This window comes from Periplaneta americana, chromosome 9 (genome assembly GCF_040183065.1).
Source record: "Periplaneta americana isolate PAMFEO1 chromosome 9, P.americana_PAMFEO1_priV1, whole genome shotgun sequence".
Taxonomy (NCBI): domain Eukaryota; kingdom Metazoa; phylum Arthropoda; class Insecta; order Blattodea; family Blattidae; genus Periplaneta; species Periplaneta americana.
Window position 1 is genome coordinate 135,748,333 of NC_091125.1, and position 27,176 is coordinate 135,775,508.

The window sequence follows — 27,176 nt, forward strand, 5'->3', positions numbered from 1 at the left end:
TTCTTCAATTTAGACTACAGTTGACATCTCTGCGTATTTCCAAATTATTCGAAAAATTGAAGATTTGTGTTGTATATTTTTACAAAATTTGACTCTTCAATTTAGACTACAATAGATATTTTTTCAAATTTACAAATTATTAGTAAAAGTAAAGATTTTTTTGTATATTTTTACAAACTTGGACTCTTCAATTTGGACTACAGGTGACATTTTGGATATTTCCAAATTATTAGCAAAACTGAAGATTTTTATTATATATTTTTATAAATTTTGACTCTTCACTTTAGACTGCAGTTGACATTTTTGCATATTTACAAATTATTAGCAAAATTGAAAACCAGTATATATTTTTTACAAAATTTGACTCTTCAATTTAGAATAGCCTACATTTGACATTTTTTGCATATTTCTATCTACTGTAATGATAGAAATATGTAAAATTGTCAACTGTAGTCTAAATTGGAAATTCAAATTTTATAAATAGAATTATCATAAAAATCGTAAATTTTGTTAATTTGTCCACGTCTGTATGTATGTATGTATGTATGTATGTATGTATGTATGTATGTATGTATGTATGTATGTATGTATGTAGGTATGTATGTATGTATGTATGTATGTATGTATGTATGTATGTATACGTACGTAGGATAAAGGTTGGTAATACAGTGATTTAGAAAGGGTACAGATATAATAAGACATTTAGTTATATCCTCACAGCACATAGTGGTGCGCGACAATGATAGTTCGTTACTTTTAAGAAATAAATAAAAGTTGTTTTGATTTATTTACTTACCGCACGTGTGTTGTAAGTTTAACTTACAAGACCTACCAATAACATCGGTAAGGTTGTTAAAAACACGATCGGCCAAAAATTTCTATTACAAAAGGCCACAGAGAAAAGTGAAGGAAATATTTAAGGGGACTGGGTAGTGATGCCTGTGCGATTAAAAAATTTCAGTACAAAAGTTTAGTTCAATATTTATAGGCGTTTAGTGCTCAGATTGTATAAGAATTTTCATGCTTATACAATCAATCATTGTGAATTCAGTGGTATAAAAGACAATTAGTTTCGTATCCAAGTGCAAAAGAAAGGTCCTAACTGATAATCTGTTTTCCCACTTTGCTAAATATACCTCAATCTTCAGGTGCACATTACTTGCTACAATCTGCACTCATATACCTTGAATTTTTTTAACTTATCTAGTAATGTATATTGTAAAGTCTAAAGCAAAGTTTAGTTAAATATTTCACCCCTAGTGAAACGGAAAAAATATTTAACTTTGTTTAACATTTCTTGAAATTTTTTCAATGCATATATATTTTTTTCTTGTGTTATGTGTGTGATATTCTTAAAACGGTAGGTCTACTATGTAGAACTCAGGCTGCAGAAAACACTGTAAAAATTTGAGGTAAATTTATTCAGTAGTTTCAGAGAAAAATGCACTTAAGTATGAAAAATGTCAACTTATGGAAAACTGCATTAAAAAAAAAGAAAGAAGGATGTATGAATTGCATGCACCACCAAATGTAAAGAGGTTATTTAGGGGGCTTATCTGCAGAAATACCCCCCCACACAATATTTATATTGTTTTAAACAGCAAGTTTTGTACTTTATTTTTAAAATACAAAATATAAAATCGGACTTTTGATCCCTAATCACTTACCCGGTTCCCTTAAGGATTCTTTGCAATTGGTCAGCCTGCACGAGAATGTTTGCAATTATCTTACAATTACCTTCAAACTATGCCACAGGCCAAATTCTCTTATACCCGCACCCATCTCAACCATCACTAGGCATTCACCGAGATGGGCATTCGCAAAGAACTATTATTTGGAACCTGCAGTCTCAGATGTTGGTATTCTCGGGTCACGGCATCATTACTGACAACCATGTCATTTATTACCCATGTGTTACTTCTCGTTTCACTTTCACTCACACAGGCGTCCAGCCTGAATTGAATTTTTCATTATTAATGTTGTCATTATTGCAGGTATCAGATTTCGCATCTCGCTAGTCATGACCAGTTAATTACACCCGTAACTCCGTCTTCCTCATATCGCTCCATTAACATTCTCGACAACCATAAATCTGAGAGCGCTGGGGCTAGGCCTTCTGTTTTGGGGTTCCTGAAGGCAAATACGTCCACCTGAGATGCTAATATCTATCTCAACTTTCTGAATGTAAGAATATCCAGGGGCGGCTCGTCCATAAGAGCTGCGGAGCTGCAGCACTCCTTGCTTTGAAATAGTGCATATATGTAAGGAAGTATAACAATGAAATTTACGCTAAGCATTTCTGGTTACGTGGATGTGAACAAAAAAAAAATCTGTATTTTGTTTTCCTTGCCTCCTCTTCGGTGGTGATGCTGCATGGACTAGGGGAGTGGCGTGACAGATTTAGGACATTTGCCCCTAAAAAGGAAAATGCACGAATCTTCGCAGTCTCACCTGAAAAATGTTGTTTCATTGGCTATGTTAAGCAACTCATACCGCTGTGCAATTAAGTGAAACGAACAGAACAAACATTCTCAAATATAATCAAGAAGTGAAAAAAATCGTGAAATTATAAAAAAAAAATGTTGGTTGTATCAAATTTTGTGGCCAATATGAACTTCCCCTTAGGGGACATGATGAAAAAACGATTCGAAGAACCCTGATGTGTTTCGTGGGTTGCTACAGTTCGTGATTAATCTAAACGAGCCTCCCAAAAATCATTTGGAACATGCCACTGTTTAAGGTTATTCTAAGACAATTCAGAATGAACTGGTAGATTGTAAGTTGAGTGTCTGCCGATCTGAAATTCAGACTGAAATCGATGGTATTAGTTTTTCTTAGGGATTAGCAAATGGTCCCACAGACATCTCCCAACTAAGTCAGGAAGTTTTGATTTTTCGATATGTAATGCATTTATTTTTGTCCTATACTTATTAGTAATGATATCAAGAAGTGAAATTGTATGTACCGAAATCTACTGCAGCTCTCCCAATCCACAAGTTCACGAGCCGCCACTGAGAATATCCATTATTTAAAAATCTACAAAGATTGTCCAGAGCCGAATATAAGATGGAAACAGATAATAAAACAAGGATACTTGAAAAACCAGAACAATAGACGAAAATTTACTCCACTTGAGTTTCGTTGGCCATAAATCTCACACGACCTGCTATATATTCATCCAAAACAACAAAAAACTATGGTTGTATGAATTTCCTTCATTTGAGTTTACTTTAAAACAGAACTCTAACAATGAATAATTATTTGTGAGTATATAATGTGGTGAGTTATGCATACAAGGACTGCGAAACAGTTTTTGAAACATAGAATTTACAAAGACGAAGAGAAGACGTAAAAGAAGAAAGAAAAGAAGAAGAAGAATCCGGCAATGTACTTAATATTACAGTCATTTTCAAGGCGTTGAATATAATATTAATTTTTGTGAGAAATATTAATTAAGTCATGAACGTGTTTGTGACATGATGTCTTACCGGATTCTCGTCATAACAACAGACCACCACAGTCTAGTACATACAGTCACGAAGCTTGAGTTTATGAGGACACTAGGAACAACAGACTGTGCAGGTACTATATCGCGTTGTCTGTAATGGGGCGATAGTAGAGATTCTAGTGGTTAGCAACTATCTATGGATGCATATTTACTACGTATTGAGCTTCGTGACTGTATATACTAGACTGTGAGACCACCTTTTACTGCTTTGTTGCTTTCTTTGGACTTAAACGCATTTATTAAATCAGCGGAGCAGTGTATGTTCTTCTATAAAGGCAGATTCATAATTTTAAGTAATAGAGAAATGCGTGTAAGTAAACATATAATATGATTTTTTAAAATTAGAGAACTACAATCGAAATAAAGTACAGATTCTGAAGTTATTTTATACAGGGTGATTCATGAGGATTTACTGCCACTTACGGAGCTTATTTCCAAAGACATTGTGTGTAAAAAAATGTCACATAAATATGTGTCCTAATCTCAATATTTTCAGAGTTACATTAATTTTAAGTTGTTAGTAAAATATCTTTTTTCTTTAGTTTTAAGAATAAAAGAATATTACAAATAGAGAATGAACTATTCAGAAGTATCATTTCCTTAATTGGCTAGTGTTCTGAAGCTAAAATTGTGTTTTTAATTGCTTTGTAAAAATTTTGTTTTTCAATTTTTAACTGAAAATTACATTATTCTTACGCATTTATCACAAGAATTGTTACAAATCATACAACTTTAGCAACTTACTTTTTTACAATTTAATTATGCATCCTAATGTACAACAGTGACGTGATTTGTAACAATTGTTGTGATAAATGAGTACGAAATACGTAATTTTGTAATTAAAAATCGAAAAAAAAAATCTGCACGGAGCAACTATGGAATTCACAACACATTTTTAGTTTCAGAATACTACTAGCTAATAAAAGAAATGATACTCCTGAATAGTTCATTCCTGATCTGTAACATTCTTTTATCCTTAAAACTAAAGAATACGGCATTTTACAAACAATTTCAAATTAATGTAGCCTAACTCTGAAAATATTGATTTAGGACACATGTTTATGTGACTTTTTTGCTCAGAATGTCTTCGGAAATAAGCTCCGTAAGTGACCGTAAATCCTCGTGAATCACCCTGTATGTATGGTAGATCTATAACATTTTCGGCTTTAGTCTATTTTTGTAACTTAATAACAAGCATTATTTTCTACTTTACATAATTATTTATATTTTCTACTAGTTTAACTGTACACTGTTTCTATAATTTCACTTCATTTAAACGTCTCTCGTCACTTAAAAATATTTCCTCCAAATGTGAGGTTAGCTTGCCTCTGTTCTCTTCTATCCACAGAAACAAGGACTGTCATAGCAATCGTCTTCATCATTAGTTTCACAACTCAAATTAGAAGTCGGGTGCGTATGATATGTAACAGTTCGCTGGCTCCCCAAATCACACCTCGCTGTGACAGCTGGCTCGGCCCATTATCCGGCACTTTTCCGAGTTCCTGTCTTTCCCGCCCGTCACATCGACAACTTAACTCCTATTTCATCTTTCTTTACTTTTTGATGTCTACTTTCTATCAGGGTCCAAAAAATTGGAATCGTGAAGGAGACACGCACTCGTACATTTTCGTAGGGCTCGAAATGGATGTGTTCACGAACCTGAACGCTCTATTTTCGTTGACACGGTGCTGTTGATGACGACAACGAAGAAGTTAATGACCAGTGAGATGACGTCGAATATGGGTAGGCCTATATACAGGGTGTTTCCGGGCTGGTGTTACAAACTTTCAGGGATGATGGAGAAGGGCACATTTGAAATAAGAGACCCTGGTCCGGAAATGATTGAGTCGAAAGTTATAAGCAAAAATAGTTGTGTGGAAATGGAATTGTAATTTCGCACCACGTGCCCTCATTCCCTTAACCTTTGGAACAGTCGTGGAAAGATGGTATGGGCCGGATGTCTCCTACGTGGGTAATTGCCCTCATACAATCTATGAGCTTGTCTACTGTTCCCATTGGCTCATCCGTATACGAAAATCAAGTTAATCACGTTTAGAAATATTAGAAATAATCACCACCACCAACCTAGACTTAATAGAATGTCAGAAAAAATCATCGTTGATTTTATTTCTCACCTTCTCATGCCCAAAACTGAATTCGTTAATCAAAATTATAACTAGAAACTAAGAATTACATATTAGTGTGCGTCTACAGTAAAAAAATTGTCATTAAAACTTATTAATTTTGTTAAGAGTTACTGGTCCACACCTGTGGAGTAACGGTCAGCGCGTCTGGCTGCGAAACCAGGTGGCCCGGGTTCGATTCCCGATCGGGGCAAGTTACCTGGTTGAGGTTTTTTCCGGGGTTTTCCCTCAACCCCAAATGCTGGGTAACTTTCGGTGCTGGACCCCGGACTAATTTCACCGGCATTATCACCTTCATTTCATTCAGACGCTAAATAACCTAGATGTTTATACAGCGTCGTAAAAAACCAATAAAAAATGTTATTCAGACTTCGTGAAATTTAAATAGGTGAATATCGATTACTGCAATAAAGAAATTGGATGTTATTCAGTAATGCCAATTGAGAAAATCGAAATACAGGTTTAACAATGTTAATTACATGTACTACGCTTTTCTCTTGTTATGATAACAAATACATTTTCATTATCTGCTGAAATCATAATTTAATTTAAACATTTTATAATATAATTACAAGTAACCTAATTAATAGGTACCTACATTAATTAAATGAACACTGTTACGAAAGAGTGTCATTTTCTTTAGATACGATGGACATGGAATTAGAAGATAAAGAAGTAGATGTTGATGTGGAAGTACGATTTCGCATTTTATTTACTACAATGGATTCATGCTCATCGATTTACGGGGAAACAGTTGGCAACACTGACTAAAAAGAACGACCATGCGATAAATTGATAGTGATAAATCAAGCTGCAAAAATTATCGCGATGTATGACTGTGATTGGTTGGAATTCAAATTTCATTACACTTCATTGGTCGAACATGGAATGACGTCATATAAACGAAATAGTCATTAAAACTTATTAATTTTGTTAACAGTTACGTGTTTCTCTATGTTTTTTAAGAAAATCGCATGTTTGTTACAGGTTTTGTTATTCATCAACAAGTTTTCGTTAAATTTTGTGAATTGAATTTGTGCTGTTTAGGCTACCAATTACCCCTAGCGGAAAGGGAGCATTAGCTGAGGTCACAATTCACGGATGCGGTGTCTAACCAAACAGTCGGAAGACCTACCACGAATCGAACTGATCCTCTTGATGTCGACGCCATCTGACTAATCCATGGTTGGACCAGCCGTAATGAAAATTCATTAGAATTCAGTGACGCAGTATGGTTAGGTTCGACTTGTGTGCAAACAGTCTGCTTTGCAAGTACAACAGAGACAATCTCGTATGGACATTTACATAGTAGATTGTATGTAGTTCAGTGAACTACAAGTGTGAAGAAGAAGCTTTTGAACCTTGTACCAACTAATGTAACTCTATGAAAACTGTAATAATTCTACATAACAGAAACAATATTGCTGCTCTTAATTTCTGTCTTATACTCCGTTCATGTATCTTACAACAACGTTGTGATTTATGGTGATACGGCGATAAGGTAGCCAGGATGAAAAGGGTGTTGAAGTGCATACAGTCTATACTGTACTTATGTTTAGTTACGTAATAGAGTCGTACTGATAGTCATTTTTTTTATTTTAGTAGGTTATTTTACGACGCTTTATCAACATCTAAGGTTATTTAGCGTCTGAATGGGATGGTGATAATGCCGGTGAAATTAGTCCGGGGTCCAGCACCGAAGGTTACCCAGCATTTGCTCAAATTGGGTTGAGGGAAAACCCCGGAAAAAACCTCAACCAGGTAAGTTGCCCCGACCGGGGATCGAACCCGGGACACCTGGTTTCGCGGTCAGATGCGCTGACCGTTACTCCACAGGTGTGGATTACTGATAGTCATGAGCAACACATTGTTATAATTTCAATTTCAACAATGTAACAAAAACGATTATATGATCATAATCTACAGACTTTACTCTATGTATTGACATATTGTGACGGCATTAACTTCTATCATGTGACCACAGGCAATGTTTGCAAAATGGTCGACAACGATGGTTCGTTTCGACAGCGTGCTGTCATTAAATTCCTTGTTGAAGATGAAAAATCTGCTGCTGAAACTCTCCTCAGACTTCAACGTGCAAACGGAGATGTGTGTATGGGCGCCAGCAGTGTTAGGAGATGGGTGAAACATTTCGAAGATGGGAACACAAGCATCCAAGATGAGCCTCGTAGCGATCGCCCTAGAACTGCCTCCACGGAACGCAACAATGGAAGAGTTGATGAGTTCAGGGATGCATTTTGGTTGAATTTCTTGAACCTGGACAGACCATAAATGCTGTCCGCTGTGTTCAGATAGTTTTGAAGCTCCGTCGTGCATTTCGCGAGAAACGCCCTGGAAAGAAGATCATCCTGCAACACGATAACGCGTGGCCTCACACTGATCGTGTCACCGTGGAGAAAATCAGAACATTTGGGTGGGAAACTATTCCGTATTCTCCCTACAGTCCCGACTTGGCACCCTCCGACCACCATCTTTTCAGTTCTGTAAAGGAGCAGCTGCGAGGCCAACGCTACGAGATGCTGGAGAACATCCGGAAAGCAGTGCGTCAGTGTCTTCGGGAAGATGAAACGGACTTCTACAGCAAGCGAATTTTCAAACCTATAGACCGACGGGAAAAATGTGTGCAAAGAAATGGAGAGTATGTTGAAAAATGATAGAAAATCTGTAGATTAAGGTGATGTATCTAGTTTGTCTAAGAAATAAAAATTAAGATTTATAACAATGGGTTGCTCATGACTTTCAGTATGACTCTCGTAATTACACATTTTTTTTCTATTTGATTACAACTTATAAAGGGTACACGGGAAAATAATCAAAGTCACAGCTGTCTTAAGGATGTATAAGTCGTGATAATTTTCCTTTATCAGTTTTGATAAGAGAAATACATAAATGTTTCAGTAATATATTGAATTAGATGATATCACCTTAGGATAATTGTGACTATGATTGTTTTCCCCGTGTACTCTTCGTATGAAGATTCCAGTTATGTGCACTAAATAATGCTTCACCATTCAGATAATGTAATTTTTATTCTGCATGTCTTTGGATATTATTAGATTTTTCGATAATTGCATAATACTTAGAGGCTATCGTTATAAATGTACATAATTTTAGATTTTCACAGAAAAAAAAATAATTAAACAATTTGTTAGTACTACCAACTACGTTTAAGTCAAGACATAACAGATCAGCATAATGTGTATGAAACTTAAAGAAACATCTAAAGTAATGGGACAAAACCCACTTTATTACAACTTTGTGCCATGGAATACTGCCCGTAGTTTTCTCAGACAGGGCAGGAATCTTTAGAAAATAGGGACAACCGGTTTTACTTCCCTTCAAACTGAGGACTTCTAACGCACCCTTACAAAAACTATCGTCGAAGGGACAATGGGATCATGTAAAAATGATGAAGCAACGACTAATATATAAAGACAGGCAAACGTAAACACTCCGAAAAAATCTCAGTCTCTTTAGCGAGAATCTCCCAAGATCTGCCAAGAATCAAACTCCAAAACTTTAGGTGAAAAGTGAGCTAACAGGGCTGCAGTTGGGCTACCTTTCATCTCCCAAGTGAAACTCGCTGCCTCTCAATTCTTGAAGTGGAGCTGGGAGGCTGGAGTGAAGTCAATATGAAACTTGTGTAATTAAGTCTGTGATTGAAGGATCACAGCAAGTAGTGGGAAGGGACTAGTTTAAATCTTGGGAAGTAAAGTTGTGGATCTATAGCTTCTTATGCAGCTATTGGATGAGGATCCAATTCCTAGGAATTACAGCATTTCTGAGACAAGAGGGAGCAAACTTAGACGACACAGGGGTTGCAAATATGCTAGATTAAAATATAACCAAGAGGATGACGGTTTTGTTTTACCAACTTCCACAAAGTAGAGATGATGCTTGGACTTCTTCCATTGCTAGTGATGCAAATAAAGACTTATTTAGTCCTTTTAACGACCTCAACAACTACCATACTTTACCAAACTTATTTTTCAAGTGAAGAGAAAGACAGAGCCAAGTTTCAAAACATTCAGAGGTTTACTAGTTACTCAACAACTTCCAAGCAAAAGACACTAAAACGGCGTACATATTTCATGCATGCGGAATCTGTTTTCACCTGAAGTGATACCATAACACGTGACGATGAGTTAAGGTTGAGCGAGTTGTTTGTATGGTGCAAAGAGAATAACTGAATAATACAGAGTGTAAACAATGTAAGCTGCCACAAATACTGGTAGTAGAACATAAATAACTGAAAAAAAAATGAAACAACATTTTTCTGTGACTGTCAAGGTTTTCTCAGAAATAAATGCGTTTCGTATGTTCTGACTTTTTTTAAAAATGGGAATAGACCAAAAAATGTAGATTTGGAGAAGGTTTGAACGTGTGAAGTAGACAGACATAATAAGAAATGAAGTTGTGTTGGAAAGAGTGGGTGAAGAAAGAATGATGCTGAAACTCATCAGGAAGAGGAAATTAAGAGCAAATGCTGAGTAACTATGGTGTTGGCCGTATGAGGCCTTGTATTGTCTTTTGCCATTAGAAACTTTTTTAAGAGAACAAAAATGGCGTAATCGCAGGGAGAGAGGCCTGGACTGTATGTAGGATGACCGAGAACCTCCCACTTGAATTTCTGCAATAGTTCCTTGATTGTGTTGGCCGTATGAGGCCTTGCGTTGTCGTCTGCCCTTCACAGCCTTTTTTATGGGACAAAAAATGGCGTAATCGCAGGGAAAGAGGTCTGGACTGTACGGAGGATGACTGAGAAGCCCCACTTGAATTTCTGCATGATAGCCGTGATTCTGTTGGCCGTATTAAGCCTTGCATTGTCGTGGAGCTGAATGACCCCTCCGGTTACCTTGTCTGGTCGTTTTGATTTCATCGCTTGGCGAAGAGTGGGCAAGGTTTGCGAGAAACGCTGGGCATTCACTGTTGTCACGTGCTGCAGGAATTCTTGTTGTCATCACTTCGAACCAGAATCGAAACGACAAAGATTGCAATGGAAGCATCCAGGGTCACCACCACCAAAAAAATCCGACGCCATCCACACAAGTGCAGAACAGGTTATGCTGATGTTCTTCTTTGATCAAGACGGCCCTCTTCTGATAAACTTCCTGCAGCACAAGACAACAGTGAATGCCCAGCGTTACTCGCAAACCGTGACCACACTTCACCAAGCGATCAAGTCGAAACGACCAGGCAAGCTCACCTGTGGGGTCATTCCGCTTCACGACAATGCAAGGCCTCATACGGCCAACACAATCACGGCACTCTTGCAGAAATTCAAGTAGGAGGTTCTCGGTCACCCTTCATACAGTCCAAACCTTTCTCTCTCTGCGATTACGCCATTTTTGGTCCTCTAAAAAGGCTGTGAGGGGCAAAAACGACAATGCAAGGCCTCATACGGCCAACAAAATCAAGGCACTATTGCAGACATTAAAGTGGGAGGTTCTCGGCTACCCTCCATACAGTCCAGACCTCTCTCGTTGCGATTACGCCATTTTTGGTCCCCTAAAAAAGGCTCTAATAGCAAAAGACAATACAAGGCCTCATACGGCCAACACAATCACGGCACTATTGCAGAAATTCAAGTGGGAGGTTCTCGGTCACCCTCCATTCAGTCCAGACCTCTCTCGTTGCGATTACGCCATTTTTCGTCCCCTAAAAAAAGGCTCTAATGTCAAAAGACAATGCAAGGCCTCATACGGCCAACACAATCAAGGCACTATTGCAGAAATTCAAGTGGGAGTTTCTCGGACATCCTCCATACAGTCCAGACCTCTCTCGTTGCGATTACGCCATTTTTGGTCCCCTAAAAAAGGCTCTGACGGGCAAACGCTTCACCTCGGACGACGACGTCAAGTAATACCACCGGAACTGGTTTACAACGCAGCCCTGGGAATTTTACGAGACAGCCATTCACCGCCTTGTGTCGCAGAGGGACAAGTGCCTCAACAGCCAGGACCAATACTTTTGACATACAGGTACTGGTTTCTGTTCCTAGGCCTCCGGCTCGTTTCTTTTTGAATGCTCCTTATAAAATGCTCCATGCACCATATTGTAAGAAATTTTCAATATTTATTTTTATTTATATGTTCAGAGAAGGTATATAAATAATGATAAGTATTAGTTTATTATGGGAATAATATAGTAATACAGTTATCTTGGTTTTAATTTCATACTTTTAAGGGCGCAAAATCAAAAACTAACATCGGAATATCAAAATAAAGATAATAAAAATGGAAAAAACCAAATTTTCATTTTTTCTTCAGTTTTGTTCGAAAATTTCACCTCTGCCTCCCCTTAAGGAAAAGTCAGAAAATTGACAATTAAGTTTATGTTCATCAAGTAAAATGTGAAAATAGTAACACAGATCGTTCGCTCATCTTTAAATATTAAACAGGCATATGAAACAAAACTCATCACTATATTAGCGACTTATAATACAATGAAATGCAACAGTGGAAACAATGTGAGTGACTCTATCTAACCTTAAAATTGCCCTTGACAAATGCTTTAGGTTACTTCCCCTTTATTTACTAGCTTCCCCGAGAAGATCAATATCTGGGGAGAGGAAAGGACACAACAGCGAAAGAGACGAAATACACGGTAGAGTGTATGTATAAAAAACTACACCACACATGGAAATACATCTGGTTAAAGGTACGGCAGACAGAGGAGCGGGAGAACAAACTGCACCTACATCGTTGCAAATGTCTCCATGGCAACACTGTATGTTTGTCGCATTGTATTCCACCACGTTAATTACGTATGGATAGTCCTACACTCATACTAAGCTAATCAAGTTCTGCTAATTTGTTATTTAACGATGTTGTCTCACCTGAATTAACTACATAACCATTAATTACAACGTAACACGTACGTGTCATATTCCTTAAGATGTGTTTATATTACAAATGATTCAAGCACATTTTGAACGCGTATGAAAAATATCTCACACAAATCTAAATATTTGTATAAAAATTGTTTTAAAATGTTATTTATTTTCACTTCTATTTTTGATACAAACTGTTTTTAAGCGAAACGTATATATGTCAGAGACACAAGAGAGAAAAATCGTAACGTTCTGGCATGAAAGGGTTATCCGACGTCACTCGTGGAAACCCTCTTTCGGAAATCAAGGTTATCAATCTGATGGTCGTATGGTTGCCAACACTGGTAAATAAAATTAGCAGTAAATTTATACATGTAAGTTTGGATCAATACCGGTATATATTCATTCATTTATAGTGTTCTGTCCACGGGTATGCCTTTCACTACAAACCCAGCATTTTCCAAGCTTTCCTATTTTCTGCCTTTCTCTTATTCTCCGCATATATTCCATTTATCTTAATGTTTTCTACCATCTGATGTTTTCTTCTGCCCTGACGTTCACTATTCCTTCCAGTTCATCCTTCAGTAGGAAGTTTCTTCTTAGCCGGTGACCCAGCCAATTTATTTTTATCGTCCTGATACATTTCAGCATTATTCTTTCTTCACCCACCTTTTAGCACAGCTTTATTTCTTATTCTGTCTGTCCATTTCACATGCTCCATTCTTCCCCATATCCACATTTCAAATGCTTCTATTTGTTTCTCTTCACTTCGTCGTAATGTCCATGTTTCTACTTCATACAATGCCACACTCTATACAAAGCACTTCACTAGTCTCTTTCTTAGTTACTTTTCCAGATGTCAGCAGAAGATGCTTTTGTTTTCTAGTGAAAGCTTCCTTTGCCATTGCTATTCTCCTTTTGACTTCCTGGCAGTAGCGCATGGTACTCCGTACAGTAACACTCTATTACTTGAAGTTAGCGGTATATTTTCATTCATTCATTCATTCATTCATTCATTCATTCATTGTGTTCTGCTCAAAGGCAGATCTTTCACTGCAAACTCAGCTTTCTTCAATCTTCCTTATTTTCTGCCTTCCTCTTTTTTTAGTTGGTTATTTAACGACGCTGTATTAACTACGAAGTTATTTAGCGTCGGTGAGATTGGTGATAGCGAGATGGTATTTGGCGAGATGAGGCTGAGGATTCTCCATAGATTACCTGGCATTCACCTTCCCCTTTGTGTCCGGTATATATACAGACGTGGACAAATTATTAGACAAAATTAATTATATGTGCAACAAAGCTGTATTTATCGGCAGAAATAATGAACAAAAATGTATTTTTCACAGAAATAACGAACAGAAAATAGAGTCTGGCAGTTACTAATATTTTGTGAGCATTCCCTTATTCTTTATTAACACGTTGATTTTGTCAGGGATGCTGGAAACCAAAATTTGACACCTTCTTTGAATATCAGCATCATTTAACCAGATATCAGACATTGCTTAAATGAGTCCATGTTTTGTTGTAAGTCTCTTTTTGTTCACTTTCGTGTACAGTATAGATCACAGATTTTCAATTTCGTTCATGTCCGGTCTTCTTGCAGGCCATGGAAGAACAGACTATTGAATATCTTCTGCAGTATATAATTAAAACACCAGTAGTACCAACACAGCCAGACAAAATATACTTAGCCATTGGAAAAATATACCAGAAGATGTAAACAATCACATTTACAATAGAGACTCTGTGAATTATACCGATAGTTGATATGACGAATTATATTATGTTTCCAAGAAAAACGTTTTAGTCTAATAATTTGTCCACGTCTGTACAAGGTGATTCACGAGGATTTGCCGTCCCTTACGGAGCTTATTTCGGAAGACATTCTGAGCAAAAAAATGTCATATAAACATTTGTCCTAATCTCAATATTTTCAGAATTACACTAAATGCTCGGTTTGGTGATTTCAAGCGGCCGGCTAGATCCCCAGACCTTACAGCTGCTGATTATTTTCTGTGGGGACACCTCAAAGAAAGGGTGTTTCAAACCAGAGCACTCTGGATCCAGGAGCTGAAGAACGAGATACAGGCAGAACTCTCAGTTTATTGCAACGTGTCATGAACACTTCCCGGGTAACATTGCAACAAACCATCAGATACCGAGATCACTTGAAATGTGTCATTAAAAAATTATGACATGCCAATAAATTACATTGTTCAAGCCATATCCTGTGTTATTTTGATATTTCTAAACTTTGTAGTCCCTTTAGAGCAAACAGCCTGCCGAAATTCGTCAGAGCCAAATGCCGGAACCTGCATTTATGATCTGGTTTTGTAATCTGCGATAAGTGAAATAGTCAATGGATGAGTAAGTCAGTCTGTCTGTAGGTAAGTCAATCACCGTGCCAGTCTGTGAGTCAGTTAGTTGCCTAGATGATCACGGTAGTCCTAATGATGTAGGCTTTATGAAGATTTTCAATACATTTTTTATGTTAGGCAAGATTATTAGGCCGAAAGAAGGAAGTTGTAAATAGTCGTCGTCTTCCTAACAAGTATTACGCCGAGTGGCCTGTTACGCTCTCAAACTAGAATTTTCAATTCATCTCTTCTTCGGACGACCTGGAGATCTTTTACCATGCGGATGGTAGTGAAACAGTGCTTTTGGAATTCTGCATCGATTCATTCTTTCGAGATGACCCTTCCACTGAAGTTGATATTTGCTGATGAACTGCATAATGGGTTCTATTTGAAGTTCTTGCATTATGTCTTCATTTTTTTTTATAATTCCAGCGAGTATATCCAGCTGTGGCTCTCATGAACCTCATTTCACTGCTGTTATTCTACTGACATCTTTATTCTTCACAGTCCACGCTTCACTACCATAGCTTAATACTGGCTGTGCTAAGGTTTTATACAAGCCTATTCTTGTGTCTCTTTGTACTAGTGAAGGTTTCATGATTTTATTAATGATCCCCATTGTTTTATTATATTTACATATTTTTTCAGCAATATCTACTTCATCATAAGGTGATAGTGTATAGCCAAGGGAAGTGAAAGTATTTACTCTTTATATTATTTTATTATTCAAACAGATTTTACTTGGTACAGAGAATTTCCCACAAAAAGACATGATTTTCGTTTTTCCAATATTAATTTCCATGTTATATTTTTCACTGATCATATTTAAATCATCTTCAGTTGATGCTATGAGAACTATATCATCAGCGAAAAGTAAAGCATCAAGCTGCAAATTTCGATTAATTGGAATAAATCCATGGCGTTTCTGTCGCCAATCTTGAACGATTCTGTTTATATATATATAATGAACAGAAGTGGCGAAAGACCACAGCCTTGCCGTACTCCATTATAAATGGGTCGCCATTGTGAAAGTCTATTGTTGCTTCGAATTGCTATGATGGTTGTTTTATATATGTTGTAAATATTTTGTATAATCTGTTGAGGTACTTGATCATCTGCCAAAATTTGAAGTAATTTATTCCGATTAACTTTATCAAAAGCCTTTTTGAAGTCAATGATGCCATATGCGTTTCTAGATTAAATTCTCTATGTTTCTCAACCAGTAATTTCAATGCAAAATATCCATCACAACAGCAAGTTGTAAATAGAACAATCTTAATATACTGTATGCCTATTGCATAAATAATGCTGAAACTCGAAATTCAGACACATCAGTAATATGAATCAAGTTTTATATATACTGTTTTCGCTGTAAGAAAAATCCTAATGTAAACATAAGCACGTTGCTATCATACCCGTGATTGGCTCCCAGTCGAAACACTCGCATGACGCAGGAAAATATAGTTCGTATTTGGAAACCATAATCTTGTGTTATTTGACAATAAAAAATTGAATTCTAGTCGTTAAATACGATGAAACATAGAACTTCAGTCATATGTAAAACTTTATGTAAAAGAAAGCTACTTTTATATTTTGTTACGTACTATTAACGCGGATGAATACCAACAGTAATACCGAGGTAGTCTGTTCTCGTAACAAGCTGGCGTCACGTAAGCACGTGGTACTGAAGTATGGCTTCTGCATCCTCGGTGTGTGTGTTATTAAACATAGGAGGGGAAACCCTCTCAAAACCGGTGAAAAACAAATAGTCTTAAATGTATATAATAAGTTAAGTGAGTTTTAATTACAGTAATTATAAAGTAAATGTTTCCTACGCAAACGAATGCATAGTAGTGAGGTTAGGCCTACTTGACGAGTAACGGGAAATGTTTAACATGAAACAGAATGTACAACAGTAGGCGGGAACACGTACTGAGAATCTATGGCGCCAAACAGCGGCCAATGAAGCCTCACTTCAGTCACGTGCTATTGTTTACATTAGGATTTTTCTTACAGCGAAAAGATTATAGATGATGTCATCGTTTGAAAAACTATATATCTGAAAAAAATCGAAGGAGTGCTGAAGCCAACAGAAAGCTATAAAGTTGGCTGAAGCAAAGTTCTTCCAAGGTTATGCATTGATCTCAATAGGCCACAAGATGAGAGATATTTAATTTTGTGTATTCAGCAAGGATGGTAATCTTCCAAAAATTACATGTAAGATATGAAACCCCCCCCCCCCCGGCCCCCGAGAAGTCAGATTGAGCACACAGCTTTTGGGAGCACAGATAAAAACGGTGGGGAATAGAAAGAAGGGGAGAGGCTTAGAAATATTTGAGTCAAGTTGCGAATGGAAGCGATGGGGAAGAATCCACCATTATACAGGGGTAGAAACTGAATGTTTTCTGTCAGGGAAGGAAAGAAAACAGCCTGTATTAAGTGTGCCTCTTTCACATCAACGACCTCTCCCTCTCTCGTCCCAATATATCGAGATATTTCAACATAATTCTAATTTGAATTTCAAATATGTGTATCTCAATGGGTTTTTATTCTATTTGTCTTGTTTGCTTGAATAAGAATTCTTATGAAATCTTCTCTTCCCTCGTTAAATATATGAAGCAATTCATCTTCTCCATATAATCGCAAAATACATTCTATGAGTGAAAAGCAAATAGAAAACTCCGAATGTTTTGTTCCTCTGCTTGAGAAAATTGTAAAACTTTTTATGAGATTATTTCTATGTCGGTGTGGACATAATGGGAAACCACGTAAGCTTCAGACGCTCCTCTTTCCCTGGCTGAAAATGTCAAACTCTCGAACGCAAAAGCTCTTTAGAAAGTATCCAATCCTCTGAACTGTCACACGTCATTTCCAGTCTTGAACCTCAAAATGTCTTTGCGATAACTTCGCTGATTGCTAGAGTTTACAAACGCTCGCTGTTACTGTATATCGTAACATGAAAGATGGCAGTTGATGATTCTGTAAAATGTTCCTTTTCAACTACAGAAGCAATTTAGAAACTAAAATGGTTGACTTTTAATTTCTTATTTAAAATTAACTTACAATATTGTTATAGAGGCAAGTGGCGAGCGGTACCGTCACGGTTAAAGCACAGTCTACTATATACAATCACGAAGCTTGAGTTTTGAGGGTGCTAGAAACAATAGACTGTGACGGTACTATTTTGCATTGCCTGTAATGAGGCGATATTAGCGATCCTAGTGGTGAGTAACTATCTAATGTTTGCATATTTACTACGTATTGAGCTTCGCGACTGTATATACTAGACTGTGGTTAAAGTGTAAAGCTGCAAAGCGGCAGGTCGCTGGTTCGATTTGTGATAAGGCCATGGATTTTCCTCATTGTTCTATGGTCCTGCGTTTACTCAACCAACAACAGAAATGAATACCAGCTGTATTTCCTTGGGAGTAAAGGCGGTGAGCACTTAGATGTCCCTACTGTCATTAATGGCGATTGTCTGAACAGATGGGAGTCTTAACCTCCTACCACCACGTGGGCCTTCATGACCTATAATGGGGGTGAATGAATTAATTTTTATGTCATCACAAAGAGATGGCAATCGCCAATTCTTTGAAACACGGCAAATCTATTACAAGAAGGAAATATTGTGATTGATAATTTCTCATTTACAACACAGATTGTTCCGAAACTATGAAATTATAATTGATTATTCCATATTCAATACAATTTTTCAACTACAGAAGCTGTACAACGTCTAATTTATGACAACTGAAAATATATCATTTAATATTCATTTCCAGGTACAGAGGCTGTGCGGAGATGGACAATAACTGGTAATTTCGTACTTAAAATTTTCCTCCAAATGAATTATTCAGAGATGAAGATGACGATAGTAGTAATTTTGTACTTAATATTTTTCTTCAAATGAGAAATTATTCAGAGATGAAGAGACGATAGGTAATTTTTAATTTAATATTTTTCTTTAAATGAAGAATTATTCAGAGATGAAGAGACCATAGTAGTAATTTCGTATTTAATATTTATCTCCAAATGAAGAATTATTCAGTTATGAAGAGAGAATAGTAGTAATTTCGTATTTAACAGTTTTCTTCAAGTGAAGAATTATTCAGAGGTCAAGAGACGATAGTGGTAATTCTGAATTTAACATTTTTCTTCAAATGAAGAATTATTCAGATATCAAGAGACGATAGTGATAATTTTGTATTTAACATTTTTCTTCAAATGAAGAATTATTCAGAGGGGAAGAGAAGATAGTGGTAATTTTATATTTAACATTTTTCTTCAAATGAATTACTCAGAGATGAAGAGACGATAGTGGTAATTTTATATTTAACATTTTCCTTCAAATTAGAAGAATTATTCAGAAATGAAGAGACGATTGCGGTAATTTTGAATTTAACATTTTTCTTCAAATGAAAAATTATTCAGAAGTGAAGAGACGATAGTGGTAATTTCGTATTTAATATTTTTCTTCAAATGAATCATTATTCGGAGATGAAGATAGTGATAATTTCGTATTTAATATTTTTCTTCAAATGAAGAATTATTTAGAGATAGAGAGACGATAGTAGTAATTTCGTATTTAACATTTTTCTTCAAATTAATCATTATTCGGAGATGAAGATAGTGGTAATTTCATATTTAATATTTTTCTTCAAATGAAGAATTATTCAGAGGTAGAGAGACGATAGTAGTAATTTCGTATTTAACATTTTTCTTCAAATGAATCATTATTCGGAGATGACTTTTTATTGGTTATTTAACGACACTGTAGGGGCCTATCAACTACTAGGTTGCTTGACGTCGATGGGATTGGTGATAGTGAGATCGTATTTGGCGAAATAAGGCCGAGGATTCGCTATAGATTACCTAAAATTTGCCTTACGGTTGGGGAAAAGTTTGGAAAAAACTCAACCAGGTAATCAGCGTCAGTGGGAATCGAACCCTCGGCCGAACGCAACTCTGAATTACAAGGCAAGCTTAGACGGCTGGTTTAGAGATGATAGTTGGCCATTTCGTACTTAACGCTTTCTTTCAAATGAAGAGGTGAAGAGAAGGTAGTTTTTGATTTCGTTCATTTTCTTCCTAAAGGAAAAGAAGTTCACAGATAAATAAATGGTAGTTGGTAATTTCGTGCTTCAATTTTCTTTCAAATGGTAAAATTCTTCAAAGATAAAAATCGGCAATTTCCTCTTCAACGCTCCCTTCTAACTAATAAAACTGTTCGGAAAAGAAGAGATGAGCATACGATTATTTGTTAACGTTCGTTTTGTAGTTCTCGGTTCTAGCGGTTACCATTTTAGTATTACAATTAATATTCAGAACGAAGAGATCGTGATGGCAATTATTGCATTTTTTAACGTCCATTACTACTACACAGCTCATTCAGAAACGGGCTGAAAATACGATCATAACAGAATTACATAACGATGCAGCCTTGCCCACCAAAAACATGGTAAATCTTTCGGGGTATGGAACATCCAGCTAAACTAGTTACGGTGGGTCTCATGTGTAATTCATAAAAACACATTTTGGACATCCTTGATCTAATATAACTGCAGATCCAACCTCAAAGTCACTATGGGCAAAGACTTGAGACTTGGCTGGACCAATCAATGATGTTCACTCAACCTGAAATAAGTTGCCACCCCCCACCAATCCCTCCGCCTTTCCAACTCTCGCAAAGCCACCAAATCAAACTTAGCAGACGTGTGAGATCTCCGCTCTATAGCCGGTGACTCTTTTCCAAACCCAAGTTCAATGTAATTTTTTTTCAAGTGTCAGTTTAACTGTTTTCATCCCTCATAGAGAACTGCTGCTAATACATGGGGATGTGGAGCAGTTATACGTTTGACTCATCTCCAGCACTTGTCAAAGAACGATCTGCTTGCATTGCATGTTTCCATAGAAATGAAAAAAAAAAAAAAAAACTAAAAGTATGCGTGTGAGTAGCAAGCTTTACACATATGAATAATATGCCGGTGTACACAGACAGAGATCAAAGACTTGCAAATAGCCACTAATTAGGAAATTCGTAAGAGTGACGCAGAATACAGAGATGCTTGCCTTACGTGTTAACCAATGCAATGCATGGTGTATTTTCATATTACGTGAATTACCCTCTGGCCCCAAAAAATGTATGAAACTATTTCTGTTTTTATATGCTAATGTTTGTGCCTGCAACGTACCAGGAATTTTGAATACTTCTATCAGAAAAAAACTCTTTCTCAATTTTGAAACTTGTATAAGAAAAAAATGTTTTTGGGAATATCTACGGGCAGATGATTGATGATTGACGACTGATGATGACGATAACGAAATGGAGATAGTGATCGTGGTGATGATGGTGATAATAGTGGTGGTGAACGAAATTGATTTGATACATACCGGTAATTATGAATATTCAAGTTCTGTAACAATGTACAGTAGAATTCCTCGTATCCGGCAACTGTGGGACAAAGCCAGTGCCGGATAACTGATTTTGCCAGATAATTGGAAAATACGTTTATAGGTTATGTGAAGAGACACTGCACTGCACAAACTTTTTTTCCATGTTGAAATTAGGTAATTTCCATATGTAGATATTTAAAAATAAAGTTTTGAAATACATACAATGTTTACTTTTAGTACTGAATACGGTAATGTACATTCATCAGTTCATAAACATTGCAATAGAGTAATACATAATACCGTAAAAAAATACTAAAAGTTTTCGTTTTTTTTTATTTTATTGGGTTACTTTACGACGCTGTATCAACATCTAGGTTATTTAGCGTCTGAATGATATGAAGGTGATAATGCCGGTGAAATGAGTCCGGGGTCCACCACCGAAAGTTACCCAGCATTAAAAGTTTTCGTAACCTTATGACAATTTATTTTAAATGGTGGTCATGTGAGTAATGTGACGTGAAGAGCAGTGTAGCCAACGTCGTAACTACGAAGACGATGAAGTAGCGCTCGATGATTTGAGCGTAAGAACATTTCGCTTGCGTTTCGTGGACTCTGTTGTGCAACAGCAGCGCTTAGCGGTAATAGCCATGATATTATCACTTGGATAACATTTTTACACGCTGTAAGAATAGAGAATTTCAGATTTTTGTATTTAGACTCATCCAACACTCCTTCGAAACGGGCGAGTTCAAGTGGTAAATTTAAAGATATCGGCTCTACGCACTGTTTGCAAGGTCCAAGTGACAGCTTACCGATGCTACCCAATCTACTCCAGGGACATAACGGGGTTTTCTGTCTATGTTTTCAAGCGTGAACAATGTAAAGAGTAAACATAATATTCGGAATGTGCGATCCACGAAAACCATTCACATCTTCGTCTGACTCTTCCCTTTTGCATGAATGACTATTTTTTTCCGCCTAGCTAAAAGTGCCATTGCTTTGGTATTGACGGTTATTTGGTTGCCGGATACGAGAGATTTTAATGTAAATATGAAGGACCGAGCAAACTTAAAAGACAGTACCGGTACTCAATTTTGTTTGCTCTGTGTCTCATATAAATAAAGCACGTGAGTGGCAGGCTTACATCTATGTATAGTGTATATTTTACTTCATGTAGTACAAAAACTGAATGCACAGACAGCATTACAGGAGGCCCTTGCCCTAATGGGATTTCATGGATAGTTCTTATTCTTAAGTTGTCCACACCTGTGGAGTAACGGTCAGCGCGTCTGGCTGCGAAACCAGGTGGCCCGGGTTCGAATCCCGGTCGGGACAAGTTACCTGATTGAGGTTTTTTCCGGGGTTTTCCCCTCAACCCAATACGAGCAAATGCCGGGTAACTTTCGGTGCTGGACCTCGGACTCATTTCACCGGCATTATCACCGTCATTTCATTCAGACGCTAAATAACCTAGATGTTGATACAGCGTAGTAAATAACCCTAAAAAATTTTTTTTTAAGTTGGGAGATTCATACAAAACGTTCTTGATGTAAATTCGTAAATTCTTTAGTGTTTCCTGCCATAAATGAAATATAACCCAATTATGATGTAATATAAAGTGATGGAAAATATTCATTTAATGCAGAAGAGTAGCATTCCGTTAAAAGTAACAAAGTATAAACAAAAAGAGTTATGGAAGGTCTCTCAAAAAGTGACTTGATTGTTTCGAGACTCTAACAAACTAAGTCTAATTTTAGACGGAAATTAGAGTGAAAATGAAAAAAAGTAGAAAAACAGATAATACGAAGAAGAGTTGAAAACGACAAAAAACCATAAGTCACAGAATAAGAAAATAAAGAAATTTTGTAATGAAAGAGACTAAAAATCTTATAGCAATGCAATATCACAACAGTCAAGTAATATGATGTGTCATATAGAAACAAGGTGTTCGTAAATATTATAATTATTTCTTTTTCACTATCTAGCAAATTCAATTAATTGGGAATGGATATAGAACAGGTATATCGTATTGGGAAGTATTTTTTTTTTTTTTACAAAATAAGCATTTCATGAAATTATCTAATGATGTAAAACTATTTATGTATTTTCAGCCGAAGTAACATAAAATATTACAAAACCAATTAATGAATAAAAAAATCCAGGATTTTCTCAATTTTACAAAATGATACAGAAAAATTTTCATTACAATTATACATTGATAATGTGTACGTCCTATGCATGCTTTAGAGCACTTAAAAATCAACCAGGATTTGGATTTTTCTTCTACCATGAAAACACATTCTTAATAAATATAATATAAATTAAAATAAAACTATTACAGGATTTATACTAATGAAGAATATTTTATTGTGTATTATTATCAAGTGACAAGAAACACTGAAGATCGATACTTTTAAATAAATACAAAACATAATGGAATTAAATAAAATATGCAACTGTCAAGAGAATTTCTAATTTATTATGAGTATTTGTGGATTGTTACTTTTTCTTTATAAAATAGCAAAAACTGTTAATATCGAAACATCTAGATATCACAAAAACAAATCTACCATAAAAAGTAAAATGCAATATAAATTGTTAATATAACATAAAAAGGTTATAAAATATTAATACTTTTCTAGTATAGCCTCATTAAATTATTAGATATGAAAAAAACTCTAAATGTCTAAATAAAAAGAAAGATACATTTTAATATTTATTACTGCGTGAAGTATATTATTAACACTGATATTTGTTGTACTTTCCAACTTTTAGAACTATACTTTCTGAAACAGCCAGAATACTTATGAAGCTGCAACGTGCTGGTTTGAGTTGAGATAATATTTCCACACAATGAATAAATCGATAAGACAATATACAACTATAAAACCCCAGCATTAATACACCACTAAAACAAGAAACTGTAAAAGAATGTACTAAATCCAAAGTATTTAAGCACATAATTTTAACTGTTGAGTTAAAACAATAACATCCAAAACTACTCCGCCAAATTCTATTTCTTACAACATTGGATGAGGTCCAAATCATAATTCAAATAAGAAAATAAAGCTATTTACTCTTCTTGACACTAAAATAAAACTCATAACTTATGTTCGAAATTACAACCAGCCACTAAAATGTTCTTTATATAAAATATTCTAAGAATATTAACCATTAAAAATGTCTCTTAAGTTTTCTTACATTAAATATTCTTAAAATACTTATCATTAACAGAGATATTTCGATCTGTAACTGTCTTTGTAATAGTTCCACGTCATGTCTCCTATTATATTGTTACATTGTTTACATCATTTTGCAGACAGAACAGATATTAGTGTTTCGATATACAAATTCTGTGACACCTCAAGTTCGTAAATTCGGTAAACACTATTACAAAATCAATTCTCTTCAGTACACAAAGTTACACATTTAATTCCAGCAATGGAACATAGATCATTAAGACATACAACCTATTTTACACACAAAACACAAAAATTACTGAAAACTGCTGGAAGTGAAACAAGAATAAGAAACAGGTCCTTCCTCTCTTTGCAGACATGGAGCCATTTATAATTAAAATGAAGTCATTGTTAATGTAAATCAAAATACATCTCAGCTTAGTTCTAGTAAAGGTTAGCCTAGATTTTAATAAAAAATAAACAGATTACTGGTTCACTTGCAGGTGTATGTAGAAGTAATTATAACATTGAATAAGGACTAAGGAAAATTCAACAATCAAAGAATATCTTAAGATCTGAAAGTCTTAAATTTTATAAAGGTTAAGAAAACATGCTGATGATGATGTTTTTAATGAAATCATTCATCTGCCCTCTATAAGGTTGACCACAAGGAAACAGATATTGTAACAGCTCTTTTACAGATTTGAAGACAATTAATATAGTGAAACAAATATAAATTAATTTGACAATAAATATTTAAATACTGGTTTATTCAAAATTATTTAAAAATAGATGAAATTGTAGAATTTGCAGTGAGTCCTTTAAGATACTGATTAAAATCTTTTGAATAATATGGTAATTGAAACCTAAAGATTTCAATATTTCATAGGCATATTTTGATAGAAAGTCTTGTGCGCCAAAAAGAACGCCTTGAACATTTCATTTCAGTTATGACAAATAATTACTCTGAACATTCGTTTCTGAATACATTAATATACAGACAGCTAATATTTTTTTAAATCTCTTTAGACTTTCAAACAGATTCTTTCATAAGACACTATGCTGTGAGTTGCTTTTTGGAGGGGGGGGGGGGGACATATTTAATTTCAGGTACCTACATTTAACTTACAAAATAATATAACTATTGTTTCGAAATTTTATACGATGCCAAATCAGTCTATTAATCAAAATTGTATAACATTAAAGTAACATATTAATACCACCGAAGTGAAAACAAGAAAAAGGGGTTAAATTTGCATTTAGAAGTATTAATGGTAATATGTCTTATGTGTCCGATGTAAGGCCCTTGCTGCACGGTTTTATGAACAAGACAGTATTTTATAGTCCACAGTCTTTGTATCCATATTTTTAGAGTTACTCTACCTACATTATAAGTTTTATAAATTTAATGTTTCACTTTTACTAAATTTGTTTTGTTTTTAGTGAAACACTATACACAACATCTGAATATAAATAATTCTAACTACAAATTCGTTGCTGTTTTGTTAATGTATTTCCTAAGTTTTTGTAAAATTATATACACTTTTTTTTTATTCTAGACACAATTAAAATTACAAAATCTTAAAAACAGTTGTTTTATCAGCTGGGTCCCTATAAAGCATTTCATAAAAATACATATTATTTTTCATGCATAGGTAATTAAAATCTATTAATTCAAAACTCTTATTTTTAACGAAATAAGCTTTCATCCAATTTGATGACTTTTAGTAACATTACAGTATATCCTTAAAAATACAGTAAAAATCCAAACATTGCCATTCATTGATTAATCCTGAAACTTTATAAACAATGGAATACAGGAATATGAAACTTCTTTTCTCGTTATCTTACAATAATGGAATGTACAAACACTGAAGGTCTAGATTAATTTATGAGCGGAAAAATAGATACTTTTCGGTTAATCAATAGAAAAAATTACAGAATAGCAAGTAACAAGAACGACTAATTTGAGGTTAAACAAAGATTTGTTGAACTTCTGAAATAGATAACTAATTGATACTTGGCTTTAAGTAGATAATACACCATTTCGTATAGAGAAAGAAGATCCTTAATGTTTTCCTTTAAACATTATTGAATTTTGCCTAGAAGTGGACTTATTATAAATTTCATGACATTTTCATTTGTTCATGGCCAAAGGTCATTATTGTGTCATTTCAGGCTTTCATGTTATTGGGATTTTGAAGAATATATCACGGTACAGCCACCCGTTTATGGTTTTAATCTATTGGGTATATTAAGCTTGAATAGCTCAAACCTAGCAGAGCAGGAGACAATAGCTAGTTTACCAAGCATTTACATGATATAAACTTGATGAAGAAATTTGCAAGCAGTTCTTAAATTTCAGAAGAATCGTATCAATGAAAGACTGAAAAACTCGTATTTTTAATTTACATTTTCATATGACAGTATCTTCGTAATGTTTCACGATTTTCTTTAATTAAATTAGAAACTATCACAAGAATTGCATTTCTTAAAAAACGCACTTTTTTAATTAACAGAAAATTGCAATTTATTGATTTTACATTTATTACCAGTATTCTATTTCTGCTATGGGGGTAAATGAAGGGTTCAGAGCCATAGTGGGCCAAACGCCATTTATTAAAAATGGAGAAAGCAAGAGTTAAAGTTAAGTGAATACCATAGTTTAATGAAGATTGACATATCATTTAGGTTTAATGAGTATACTTCAGAGTATATTTCATATTACTTGCTATATGT

At 35.2% G+C, this 27,176-nt stretch overlaps 1 protein-coding gene across 21 annotated transcripts in view; it reads right to left on the reverse strand.

Moving 5' to 3' along the window:
- The window catches only part of LOC138706539 (coiled-coil domain-containing protein AGAP005037), a 1,408,895-nt gene that overhangs the window by 623,470 nt on the left and 758,249 nt on the right, over window positions 1–27,176 (reverse strand). The window lies entirely within an intron of this gene.